Genomic DNA, 14608 nt, shown 5'->3' with positions numbered 1-14608 from the left:
CTTCTTCTTCCCTCCCTTCCTCTGTCTCTAAAAATAAATTAATAAAATCTTTAAAAAAAATTATGTGCCCTGGCTGGTGTAGCTCAGTGGATTGAGCGCGGGCCATGAACTAAAGGGTCGCTGGTTCCATTCCCAGCCAGAACACATGCCTGGGTTGTGGGCCAGGTCCCCAGTGGGGGCACATGAGAGGCAACCACACATTGATGTTTCTCTCCTTCTCTTTCTCCCTCCCTTCCTCTCTCTCTAAAAATAAATAAATAAATCTTTAAAAATATTATGGAGTATTAATGACTCAGAGAATATTTATGATGCAACTGTTACTCATTTGGGGGATACACAGTCAATAATATGGATAATATGGGCCCCCTAAAACTTCCTGTTCTTGCATAGTCTTCATTCTAATGGTAGAAGATATAAAATTAATGAAATATGTAAGTAAAATACATATTCCATCTGTTGGTGGTGAGAACTATAAAAAATAATGTAGTAAAAATGTATGGAGAATGTTGGGGGGCAGAAGAAGTGTTGCAATTTTAAAAAGAAGGTTGTGGGAAATTTTAAAAATATACTTAAACAAAGATCTTAAGGAGGTATAAGAGACCACATAGATATGAGGCCAAATGTTTCAGGCATGAGAACGGTAAGTGCAAAGGCCCTGAGGCAGGAGAAAGCCTGGCATGTTAAAGAAAAGAAAACAAACCAGGTGGCTTAGAGTGAAGAAAACAAAGATGAGAATAGTGGGAGGTGAGTCCAGAGAGACAATGGGGACCTTTTAGGCTGGCATGCTAACTTGGGCTTTTGCTAATAGTGGGGTGGAAGGCATTGAAGGGTTTTGAGCAAAAAATGACACAATCTGACATCTGTCAGACAACATCACTGACTGCTGTGTTGTGAATGGCCTTGAGAGGGTAAGAGATGAAGTGGGGTAAGCAATAAAGAATCTTTTGTAATATTCTAGATAAGAGATTATCAGGGAGGCAGCAGAATCTGTCTGGTGGGCAGATTCTGGATATGTTTTGAAAGCAGTCAGCAGAATTTACTAATGGGTTAGATGTGGGGTTTGAGAAAAGGGAATTAAGGGTGACCCTATGGTTTGAGAGAAAAGATCAGGAGTTCAATTTGGGGCATGAAAGTTTTCAGATACCTATTAGTTATCCCCATGGAGAAGCTGACTAGGCAGTTTAGAGTTGAGAAGAAGAGGCTGGAGTTGGTGACATAAATTTGGGAGTTGTCTGTGCAGATGTCTATGTAGAAACTGTGAAACTGGATGAAATGACGGGGTGTGGGTGTGGTCAGAGAAAAGAAGGCGCTGAGGGGACAAGTTCTGGCAAGTTCTGGGGTTTCTATCACTAGGAGATGAACTCGTTTTGCTCACAACACTTCTGACAACAAATATGTAGGGCTTTCCCACACCAGCAACCAGTTCTCGTACTCTCCAGACACCAGCGGGTGTCCTACAACTCAACTCAATTCTGACACTAACCACTTGTAGTTAGCATCAGACTCCATGGGTTTAAAGGCTCAGTCCCACAAGGCTGCCCCTCACTTCAGAGGCCAGTCATAAGCATTGAGTCTGCAGGTTACCCACATTTCTGTCTTACTTGACTAAATACCGGGAGTTCTCACAACTCTTGCCTCTCAGGTTCAGTCATTTGCTAGAAAGGCTCGCAGAACTCTGGAAATACTCTCCTTATGTTTTCCAGCTTATTACAAAGGACACATTTCAGGAACAGTCAAGTGAAAGAGATGCAAGGTATTGGGTAAGGGGGATAGAACTTCCATGCCCCTTCTAAGCAAGTCACCACCCTCCCGGATATGTTTACCAAGGAAGCTCTCCAAAATCCATCATTTAGGTGTTTTAATGGAGGTTTCCTCATATAGACGTGATTGATGAAATCATTGGCCATTGGTGGTTAAGTCAGTCTCCTCCAGCCCTTCTTCCCTCCCTCGAGGTCAGGGCATGGGGCTGACAGTTTGAAGCCTCTAATCATGCCTTGGTCTTTCTGGATAACAGCCTTATCATGAATCTACCCAGTGGCTCCCAGATACCAGTCATCTCATGGATCATACACTCCTATGGAGATTCAGGTGTTTTAGGACCTGTGCACCAGGAACCAGAGACAAAGACCAAATCTCTGTTTCCATTTGTACCATAGGAGGTGATAGAGGTAAAGAGGATGGGATAAGGAGACTGATATGGAGTAGCCAGCACAATAGGAGGAGCAGAGTGTTGAGGTAAGAATCTTTTATTATAAAGCATTCCTGCTCCACTGTGTCCACTCATGGCTGTTAATGCTGATCTGGTTTTATAGTTTAGATGATTGGGGCTATTATCTCAATTAGAGCCCTGAGAAAGATTCCATTCTACTTGTATTACATGAAGGTTCTTCAGTTATATGAGAAGTTTTCACTTCATTGAAGGTACATTGAAGAGCTGAGAGAACACGATAAAATCACTGACCACAAACTGGCAGCCTAAGGGCTGGAGCCAAGCAAACAGTCTATCATTGAAAAAACTGTTGATTGTGAACAAAAAGTCAGAGTGCCTGTGAACCATGGGGGGGATGACCTGGTGGGCTGCTGAGAGCCAGGTAACTGAATGGCGTGGTTTTCTGTCTTTGTATAGGAATATCATTCACATGCTTAAATGTAGTTTCCAAATCATTGATTACAATGTGGAGATCTGCACAGAACAGGATGGATTACAATGGAACATTTGAACTCCCTTCATTTTCCCTGGAGCCAGATCAACACCTGGTCACTCCCACCCATGCCTCCCCAAGTCAAGCAGCAGACACCAATGGCTGGACAGGCATATTTCTAAAGGTCTGTCTTGTTCCCTGCCGGGTCCCCAGTGTTTAGTGCAATGTGAGGTACATCGTGGCCACTCACTGCACTCTTGGTGAATGAATGAATGTTGAATGAACTCCTCAGTCTCATAGACTTGCAGGAAAAAGTTCATCAACTCTATATGACAGGTGAAGACTACTCTCACATTTATGCATCTATTGGGCTAGAAATCATGCCCCTAATAAATTTGTTTAGCAGCTCTTGGGAAAGCCATTTCAGGTGATAGAAGGAGCACAGGGCTGGGAGTCTGGATCCCTGGATTCTAGTGCTAGCTCAACCATCTCAAGATGTGTGACTTAGAAGTTATATGTGGTACATAGACTCTGGAAATTTCAGTTTCCTCCAAGGAAAAATTAGAGAACAGTATCAATTAATATTTCATAGATTGTCTATTTTTTTCTATTCTTTGTGGAGGAAATGGGCCTCACTGGAATTCAAAGGCAAGTTTCCTTCTGATAATAAATATCCTATTTGGTCCAGTTCCTATCATCTTAGTAAAACTAAAATAAATCATTTTGGATTTGAAATTTTTTTAAAGATGTGTAATGAGTAAGAATTCTCCATGTAATTTATCTTTAATGTGTTGACTTTCTTTTGTGTTACATATGAAATCTAACACTTTTCAAGTGATTACTGCTCCGCGAAGCATCCTCTCATCCTCCTGACCAGCAGTGACCTTCCCCCGGGGGTTCAAGTAATCATCTGTTCCTTTCTGATGGGACAAATGGTCTATCTCACAGCTGTTTCCACCCTTGTCTTACTTCCATTACAGATTCTTAGGTATCAAGAACCTGGGTCATTGGGAAATCTCCTGAAGGTGTCTCCAGCACAGTTTTAATATTTGTTGAATTCAATTTTATGAGCAAATTATTCATAGGATGCATTTACATTGTAAATTATACAACACAATATGGCAAATGTACATAATATAAAAATTTTAAGTTCCTATTGAAAGTAAACTGCATTTAAAAATAAATAAAGGGAAAAGTTTTAAGTTTTTTACTGGAAAAGCAAATTATAATTTATTTCCCAGTTTTATTTAAAATTGAGATTACTTAAGTGAAGCAATCAATTAAATGTGACCCTCTTTTTATACAGTTCAGTGAAGGAAATAGTTCAATGAAGAGGAACCAAGAAAGTGAATGGATATTTAATTCCAACTATAAGCAAGTAAGCAGAATTATTTATAATGAAGAAAACTGGAAGCAATTTAGTTGTTCAATAGGTTAAATAAATTAATGTACTTCTATAAAATGTGATACTATGTAACCATTAACAATGTTGCAAAAGTATTTTTATTCCTGTAGAAAGATGATTGATATTTTATCTACATATAACAAAGATACATGTATTATTTTACAGATCTGTAAAAAATATGTGTCCAAACACATTCACATACATACATATTTCAAATGTTATCAATGGGGATTATGGTAATTTTCTTTCTCTTTTTTATTTTGTATTCTACAATTTTTTCATAATTAACAATGTATTTTGCACATAGAATATATGCACCAAAGCTATGGGAAAGAGGATTATGTCCTTTTAATAATGTATGAATGAAACTCATAAATACAGTCCACATGATTTTATTTTACTCCCAAACATCTTATTTTTTTTTCTTAAGTTCTACAATGAAACACTTGAGTATACAGTTCTGGGAAGATACAGAAATGAAGTTCAGTGATGCAGACCACAGATTTGAAAGCTGATCCATTCAGACATTATCTGCCTAAATGACCATTGGCAAATTATTTGGTTTCTTGTGCCTGGAATCACATCTATAAAATGTCAAGAATATGGACTTGTCCTGAATAGGTAAATTTTGAGAAAGGGACTTTGGAAAACTTGATTTACAAGTACAGCTTCCTATGAGCTACCCAACCTTAGTACAGTGTGTGGAATAGTGCAAACTATAAGACTTTCTCATCTAACTAGCCACGCTGAAGTACTGTGGTTGACATAACTGTATCTGTTGTCCAAGCTGGATGTGGAAAAACCATCTGCTAGACTGGAAATGGATGAATGCACATGTTCTCTATTGCTCCCTCATGATGGGCTATGATATGAATGAATTCTCCTGGAAGAAAAGGAGGACCACTGCATCTGCAGGACATCAGCAAAGATGGCCAGTTTCTCATTCACAGGTCGAGACTTTGGGCAAAGGAAGACTGAGTGGTGGGCCTTGTGCTTGGGGCACACCTTTTAAACACCTGTTGGTAGAATTCCCTCTGTTCTTGTCTCCTCAGTCACAAGTTTTTCCCCCACCATGTGAGAAGGTGGCAGAGAGTCATATTTCCAGAAAGCTGAGTGTGGTGCTAGAAAAGTCTCTCTTCCTTATCCTCATATGCAACAGGTCCATCAGCCCTGTTGTTGAGATTTCCATGAATTTTTTACCCTCCCATTTCTACTATCTTACTATTTCTCATCATAACTAACTTCTAAGTCCTATCTTCTAAGTTCTATCTTCAGCAAGTCTTTCTCTTCTGATCCATTTCTCTGAGCCTGCATGAAGTTCCCCAAATGCATGATCTGTGTTCTTGTTCTCTTGTCAAACCTTCTCTTGCAGGGTCATTCAGGGTTAGTCTTTGTGTGCACACCACCTTGTGTTTATCTCATATCATACTCTATGAGTAGTGCTGACTTGCTGGTCTTCTCCACTGCAGTTAGAGCTCCTACAGGCAAGAACAGATTCCTTCTCCTCTTAATCCTCATCCATGGGTACATTTGCCCCACCTATGAATGCCATCTGCCATTTTGCTGAGCAGATATGAGCTCCCAGGACAGACATAGATAGATGAGTATAAATCCCATAGTCCCTACTTGGAGAATGATCATAATAATTTTTACAGTTTCTATTTTTATGCAAAGTCCCACTCTATAAAATTGAAAGGTTTGAGAAAGTGTGAAGAAATTTTATCCTAGAGAACATACTGAGTTGCAAAGAACTCAGTATTAAACAACTAGCTAATATCCTAATTATCTGGGGATTTTAAGGGAAGAAAGGATTCTAGTGAGTGTGCATGTGTGTATGTGTGCTTAAAAGTGGATACTATATTTTGTCTTTGTACACATGTGCTGTCCTACTTCTTTTCTTTAAAAAAAAGGGATAAGCCAAATGTTCCTCATTTGGGCCCCTTTTAAAATCAAACCTCTAAATCTTATATAATCTAGCTCTGGGTCAATTTCTTTTGGTTCAAGTTCTTCACACCTGGGAGGGTTTTCATGACAAGGTCTTGCTGTAGGCCTTAGAGAGAGAGGCTGGAAGAGGTTTAATGGAACATGTGGGTTTAGTCACATTAACATCAGCACCCTTGGGTTCCCTGGTGGCTTCAAAGCCAGCTGTTTCTGAGCTCTGTTGATTGAACCCTGGGTAACAAGCTCCAGCAGTTGTATTAAAACTTGATAATGTACTGCCTCTGCTTTACTCTTTATTTACAGGAATCTCTAGGGGTAGGACATGAACTTTTCTTTACCTAACAACATGAAAACATACTAGTTGGCCCTCACCAATTCCCTCTCCTATCCTGCTCACTCAAGACCCATGGCCTTTCCATTGCTGCCTCTTCTGGGAGTCAGGCTGTGTGGTTCCACAGGGCAATGCTGTTCTCAACCCAGTGGCGATCAGGTCATTTGGCATTTTCTTTCTGCCTCCTTAAAATTGGCTGCTCCTGTGAGACAGTGAATTGCAGGTGGCTGTTAGAGGGTGGTCAATTATTCTAATTTTCTTTAGGGGGCCAGTTTTTGTTTTTTTGTTTTTTTTTTGCATTGGTATCTAATTTTAGAGTACAAAACAAGCCAAACTTAGTTTATGCTCAACTCATGTCAGATATCCAGTAGAGTATTGTGAAGCGAGTTTATCAACTCAATAAAAACATTTGAGTGCCTACTATGTGCATGGCCCTTTACTTGTATAAAAGGCACTTTCCCTTAAAGATAATGAGGGAAGAAAGATAAAAATTCACAAAGTGATTCAGAGAACAACCTGGTATTACATAGTTTATTATTATCTGTACCAGGAGTACTCAAACTGCAGTGGGCATGAGAATCACCAGAGGGCTTATTAAGTCAGATTGATGATTTAATAGGTCTGAACAAAGACCCAGATACAGGAGACAGTTCTGCATGGCGTGGGCTCAGCTCCCACTAAGAAAGGCCAGTGGGGAGCACACACAGGACCCACATCCATGGATAGGTTCTCCTGTGGGGAATCAGGCCCTCATTGTACCTAGGCTGCTTTGAGACTTGCTTTTTGCTAAAATTCCCTCACTCTGAATTGAGTCAGCAAACGTTTATTGCATATCTTTAAAGTAACTTCCTAAAATCTATGCTAAACCTTCCAAGGATGAGTGTAACCAGCTTAACCACTTTTCCCTTCACTTTGCAAATATCCTTCCTCTTTTATGTAATTAGCAACACCCTCTCCTTTGTTTTCTGTAACCACCTAAAGTGAACCTGTGCATAGTAAATGAGGATCATCTTCAATGTAATGTGCCCAGAAAAGCAATAAAAGCCTGTCAAGGCAAGGGTTGAGGAGCTCTCCTCTTGAGAGAGTGGCTGCGCCATCCCTTTTTCTCCACAGGACTCGGTAGTCCATGTGAATTTGTCCATTGCAGCCACAACACATGGATTCCGCAGGCCAGGATCCATGTCACCCAGATCCTCTTTTCTCTATGTACCATAGGAGGTTAGAGAAGGGAAGAATAAGCACAATCTCTAATAGTGAAAGCTGAGGTAATTGTGTGATTCTTCTGGTTTCTTTGCCTCAGTGTTGATTGAACTTCTCTATGTGAGGCCTACTGGGTGTTTCAGTAGATGGAGGAGATGATGCTCCAACTTGTTTTGGTAGAGGTTTGGGATATTTGGATAGGTCATAATCAGGAAAGGGAGGTGGTGTAGACCAGGGAAAACCAGTGAACAAAATCACTGTACCTAATGATCAGGTCATATGTTAGAGGTCATTGAGTAGACTCTGACTGGAGTAGGGGGTATGTCCTCTTATTGCAATGGTAGTATTTATTGGAATGCATAAGGATTCTAGACAAAGGACATACCGACTGGTACAAAATAAGAACCGGGAGGTTCTTGGCTCATGGCCTCCCCATATTCAGTTTTCTTTTTGTCTACTACATACTGAGACAGATACAATTTCAAATGTTCTCTGAATGTCCTGTTCACCCTGGTGGAGAAGCTGCACTCCATCCAGTCACAAGTATAAGCCTCATTTCTCTCCCTTCTTCTTGCCAACCATATGACCACTGTATTGACAAATGTCAGTAGTAAAGTCAGAATGATAGAGAGTCTGACAGAGATGCCATCCAAAGAAATCAAATCAAGTTGACCTCTAACTTAAATATCTTTCAAAAGATATAGAAGAAATTTAGTGTGGGCCTGGGTATAAGCCTACAGACCCAAAAATCTTACCTCAGGGATGGTGCACAGTTGTGGATGACAAACTCTATGCAATTAAGGTTCACATTAGACTAGTAGAAGCTCAGTTTAGTCCCAACCCCAGCCTTCTACACAAAGAGAAGTTCTGCATGAAGGCCAGTCCAGATGTGTATCAGGGACCACCTCACCTGAGCCAGGTACATCCCACCAATCCAGGCTATAGCATGATCACAGAGGTTGTACAGGCTATAGCCTGATCACAGAGGGTGGTGCAGTATAGCACACAGGCCTTATCACCATCCTCATTTACCACCCCACCTCCCAGATCATCACAGCCTTGTTCACAACCTTCCCTGAAGTCAGAGCTGCAAACCTAAAACTATTATTGACATCATACCCAAAGGCCCTCAGACCAACTCTAGGCCTTTCCTGTACTTTCTTTTTTCTTTTCTTAATCCAACAAAAATCTACTAAACCCCTATGAAGTGCAGGCACTCAGTTTAGTGAAGATCAAGATAAATAAAAGTTTTTTTACAATCTAGTAGGAAGACAAATGTGTGGACAAGTAAGAGCAGCAAAAAGAGCACAAAGTTCAGAGGAGGTCCAGAGAAGGGCAAATTTATCCCATTTGGGGTTTTTCCAGAATGTAGCAGTATCCCAGAGGAGGCAATTCTGAGCTGGGTTTTGCAAAATACAGAGATTTTGCATGTCAGGCCCAGAGGTTGGACACAGTTATTCCAGGCCTAGGGATGTTATGTGGAAGAGCACCAGGCACAGGACAGTGAGAAACAATCAGCTGTGTTGTTAAATCCAAGTGTGAGTATAAGGTCAGGAGGGGGCAGTGAGTGACCTGTAGATGGGGTTAGGAGTGGGCCAAAGACACCTTCACACTCTTATCACTTACTCTCCACAAGAAAGCAGGAGTTGTCCTGGTACAACAGGTAAAATGGAAGTCAGATTGTCTCCCTCTGCCAAGACCCCCTCACTTAGGGTACAAGGTCAAGTCTATAAGGCCTTATGAAGCCCTTTGTAATCTGCCCCATTTCTTCTCTGACCTATTCTCTCCTCTCTTCTTTCCTCTCATTTAACATTGAGGCTCCCTCACCACACTTGTAGTTCTCTTTGTAGTACTTATTATAATTACTCAATGACTTTTATTTTGTTTACTGTTTACCTCTACAACTGAAATAAATACTTCATTAGAACAAGCTTTTGAATGCTTTGTTCACTGTTATAGCCCCAGCTTCTACAATAGTGTCTGACAGACAGTAAACACTTAGTATGTATTCATTGCATGAATAAACACACATCTTAGATGCCAAATAAAAGAGATTATTGGATATTGTCCTGAAAACATTGGAAAGCCATCAGAGGGCTTTAAGCAAGGGAGGAGCAAGAGGGATTGCATGTTTATAGACCATTCCGAAGGCTGTGTGGCTCCTCATGATTGAAGTGGGGGATGGGGTGGAGGGCAAGCCAGGGGTGGGGAAAATAGGTGATTGCAACTACCTTGGATTTAAATAAAGAAAGAGAGCCTGAAGCATAGTAGTGACCACGGAATAGAAAAAACAAGTGATGGGTTTAAAAGATATGCCAGAAATACAATTGGAATTATTAGAAAGTTAATACACAGGTTGAGGTAGCAGAAGAAAAGAGTCCAAGGTAACTTCCAGGGCCTCTAATCGGTATGGGAAACACAGGAGCAGCAGGAGCAGAGTGGCAGTGGCAGTGGCAGGAGGTGATCAAATGTACTTATCCAAGGGTGCTGTGTGAGTGAGGAAATAGCTGTCATTGTGGATGCTGCATGGTGATGCTCCCGTGAGCAGTGTGTCAGAGTGTACTAGGAATTAAGTTTCTCAACTGAAAGTTTTAATGAATCAGGTGATTAAACTGAATGTTTTTTCTTTCATACTTTCATCAGAGTCATAATCGTTCACTACTTCAGGCGCTTTGGTTTCAGAGGTGTAAGTGAAAAGGGGCCACACACTAACCTGACAAGCTCATGGGAGGCCTGTGTGGTGGCCTTACCAACTCAGAGACTGAAAGTAACCACACCGGATGGTCTGACATTAAAACTTTCTAACTAAAAGCTATTCATAGCGGGTAGTTATGTCCTAGGTTGTTACTTTCTCTGACAAAGGTCAATCTTTGCCTTACCTGAGCCTGCCTATTATCTTTTTGCATCTACCATAAGTATCTTTGCAATGTCAAGGTAGTTTCCTCTCTTTTTTTTTTTTCTGGACCCCTCAGGGTACCATTTGCCACAGCAGACTACAAATCCCCTCATTGTTGTTGTTATCATGTTAATCATTGACTGTTAACTATCTCTGTCCACAAATATAAAAGAAGTTTGTGTCTATTCACTTTATTTTTTATCCAATCCCAGCAATTTCCCTGCTTTGCTTTCTCCCTAATCTATCACCAATGAATATCATGTAACCCCCTTACCAACTCTCCTTTGATTCTGATGTGTGAAATAAATGGTAAAACTGCTATTTTCTGGAGTATTTTCTCAATCCATTGAGATTTTGCTTCCTGGCAACTGTCATCAGTTTGGCTCAAATATACTCATAAAAATTCTCTACAGATTTGAATATTTCTTATGTTGACAGAGGTAAATGAGATATCCTCTGTGCCTAGCAGAACTTGGTCTAGAGACAGGTGTGTGAATGATAAGAACAATAAATATACCCACCAAATATTATTGTAGAGGCATCAAGAAAGAGGCATGGGGGCAGAAAGGACCCTAATAAATGTTCAGTGAATAGTGTCTGACTGAATAACTTACTCTTCAGGGGTTAGAGAGAAAGTAAGGGTCTCCCAAAGTGGAAAAATTTGTGATAAGGTGGGGCTGGGATGGGGCAGGGAGATGGGCAGAGAATGGGATTCCAGACAGGTAAAAGGACACAAGCAAAAGAAAATAATTTGATAGAACTGAGTATCAGACCAAGGAAAGTGGAGAGAAAAGTGGCTGAAGATTTCAGGTCTAGATTGACTTGAATGGCAATGCTAGGGATGTAAGTTTTTTTCCTGGGGCCATGTGCAATGGACTTTTTCAGAGAAGGGGTATAATATGCTACTACTAGTGTTTTAAAGTCAATTTCAATAATATTGCAAAAGATGGTTACAGGGAAATGGGACTCACGGTATAGGATGCAGAGTGCAGGGGGGTGGTGATCACAGCAGTCCAGATTGGAGAAGACAGGTGCTGGAATAGGTACTATAATGTCAAGGAGGGCATGGAAATGAGAAATAGTTCATTGGTGGAACTGATCAGACTTAAGACTGATTTAGGCTTATTAGGGGGAAAGAGAAGGCCAAGGTGAGTCTAAGTTTCTTGTTTAAGAGGCTAGGTCAATGGTCATATTTTTAACCAAGAGGATGAGCAGATTCAGAAGAGGAGGGGAGCCAATGAGTTGGACATGCTGTGTTTGGGATCCTTGCACTTGGGACCAGAGTGCACTGGTGAGTATTTTGAATTTGATTCCTCTTTCTCAGCAGGTCATTGAGGAGGTTAGGCTGGCATTTGTGGCTTTAGCAGGTCTGGAGCTGGTGGCAAGAGAGCCTTTTATCCATAAAAATGAGTGTGAAACCAAGGGCAAGTGACATTGGTAGTCAAGGGTCAGGGATCAAGATGAGGTCATATGAGAACAGTGGCCCCAAGTGGATCATCCAAATGATGGTAGTTCTGGGCTGGTAGCAAGAGGAAGAGATCATAGCCAGGCACGGAAAATACAAGTGAGGCAGAGTGAAGAAGTGTGGGTGGGCCTAGCAGGACAGACACTATCCAGTGCTGAGCTCTGGCTTCTCTTCAAGGCAGGAGGGCTAGACCTACAGAGTCCCCAGTAGATTGGACAGTTTGAGCAGCTTTTAGCAGAGCCATGTCTTCTTTCACTAGAAGATCAAACCTGCATGTGCTTATTTCTTTTACAAAGTTTGCTTACCACTGTGTCCTTGTGCAAGTCATACTGAAGTCTGGACAATTTCATGCCAAAGATGAACTTTTAACTCCTTTCTGAACATGGAGAGGTACAGAAAAGGAAACTGCCGAGAGGTGAGGTCAATGTCAAATGCAGGGAATGACTTTCTTCAATTGGCAAATTTTTTTGACCTTTCAGGATCTGGGTGATAGGAGTGGCAGAGCTATTGGCTTTCCCTTCTTTCCACTGATTCTCACCCAACCACACCTGGATTTACTCAATAAGTATTTAAGGGCTAGACATGAGTTTAGGACTAGGGATACAGGGATTGGAAAGACTGAGGTAGTCCTTCTCTCAAGGAGCTGGCTGAGAAGACGGGTGATGGCTGAGTGCCATGAAGGAGAAGTGTAGGGGACACAAGGTTTCAATATAGCCAACGGCTCCAGGATGCCTTCCTGAAGGAGGCATTTATAAACCAAGGCTTGCACGACCAGGACACACTAGCAAGGCAAGAAGAGGTGGGGCAGGAGAGACAGTGAAGGGGGTTGTTGCTTTAGTGCAGAAGGTCTGAAGGGAGAAAAAGAGAGAGGATATTAGAAGAACCAGATATAGTCCCTCATGCCTGGAGTAGACAGAGAGGAGGAGAGCAGTGCAAGTAAGGCTGCAGAGGTAGGCATGGACTATGTGGGCCCTTGTAAATTGTATGATGATTTAATTTTTATCCAGTGGGCATATGTAGTGGCCAGTGGTCTGAAAGGAAGTAATATGAGCTGATGTGTTTTTCCATGTGGGCTGTGATTGTGGGTTGCATCATCTCAGGTATGTGACATCTCACAGTGGGTCCCAGGAGCAATGTTTCTTTCTTAGAGGCAGGGTTATCACAAATATGAGGGGAGAAATTTCAGCTGGAAAGGTTAAAGGCTCTTCTCTAATCTTTTTTTTTTTTTGGTTATGTACAGAATCATTTTAGTAATTCCTGTGCATCTTAGTGTAAATCTAATCAAGAACCCCAGCTCAAAGTTTGTCAAGACCACATTCATAGAATTGGAAACATCTTTCCCAAAAAATATGAACAAGAATTACATTGGACTGCTTTTATGAAAGTGGGGTGAGGTCTGGTGCTATTGTGTCCGGGTGCAGTATGTCACCTGTGCATACGGTAAGTTTCTGGACTGTGAGAATTCCACATATCTGGAAGCCTTTCCTCCCTCGGTCACCCTCAGCAGCCATATGCTTGCAGTTCAGCAGCATAGCTTGTTATTCACACATCAAAGAGGAAAGGTAGGACCTGGGGGGATGGCTTTAGACAATGGTAATATTTAATAAAACCAAATACACTAACTAAACCTGTGGAGACAAATACAGGTCTTCTGGTAATACTGTCTCTCAGAACAACAGACCATTGTTTCAAATTTTTGACATTGAAGTTATACAAAAAGTATTACATATCCTTTTATTAAGAGTTAAGATTAAATTGAATTTGAAATATCTTGAAAGGAACTTGGTATGTCTGTTCAGTGATATACAATTCTTTGGGGTAGTGATGTCTTCATTTTGGTGTGTTTTTCCATTTTATCTTTTTCTTTTCATAATCAATGCTTACTGAAATATATTGTAATTCCGTAATTAGATGTTTTTATGTTCTCAGTGGGTAGAAGCTAGCACTGCCAGCTCTACAAATCATAAAAGGATGCTCCCTTTAGGTGAATAAAGTAAAAAATGATGCCCCTTTCAGGTGACAAAATTACAAGAAGACTCTTTCCTCTAGGGCCAAAGAAAAAGACTCAACAAAACACGGGCTGAATTTCAGCCCCTCTGTGTCCCACTAGTCCCCTCAGTGGGTGTTTTTGTGCAGTGCCTACACTGCACAGCCAGGCATAGTGGCCCTTTGCTGTTTCGTTGTCTTCATCTTCAGGGTCCTCGCAGTTCATTTACCTCAAGAAAGAGTCATTAAACAAGGCACTATGTTAGCAACTTTGAGGGATGTATAGATAGGTGGATTTCAGTCCCCACTCTAAAGAAGGTTACAGTCCAGTACTGAGGGTAAGACAAGCACATACATAAACAAATGTATTCATTCTGTCTATCTCTCACTCCCTGTCTCTTCATCTAGATATATGGATGTCTATATACCTAGATTATAGATATAGATATAGATTATATAGATATAGATATAGATAGATATGTGTGTGTGTATATATATATATATACATATATATACCATGGCTCATCTTAAAGAATGTATGTGAAACTGCTCACAAGAAGAACCTCCACATTAAAATGATGCTAATTTGTTTTTTTTTATTTTTTAATTGTTTTATTTTTATTCAAGTACAGTTATCTGCATTTACCCCCCACTACTCCCCCCACCCCAGCCATCTTCACCTCCCTTCCCTGCTTCCAGCCCCCCTTGATTTTGTCCATGTGTCCTTTTAGATGTTCCTGAA

The sequence above is a fragment of the Desmodus rotundus genome, chromosome 11 (genome assembly GCF_022682495.2).
Source record: "Desmodus rotundus isolate HL8 chromosome 11, HLdesRot8A.1, whole genome shotgun sequence".
Classification (NCBI taxonomy): Eukaryota; Metazoa; Chordata; class Mammalia; order Chiroptera; family Phyllostomidae; genus Desmodus; species Desmodus rotundus.
This window is presented reverse-complemented; position numbering follows the sequence as displayed.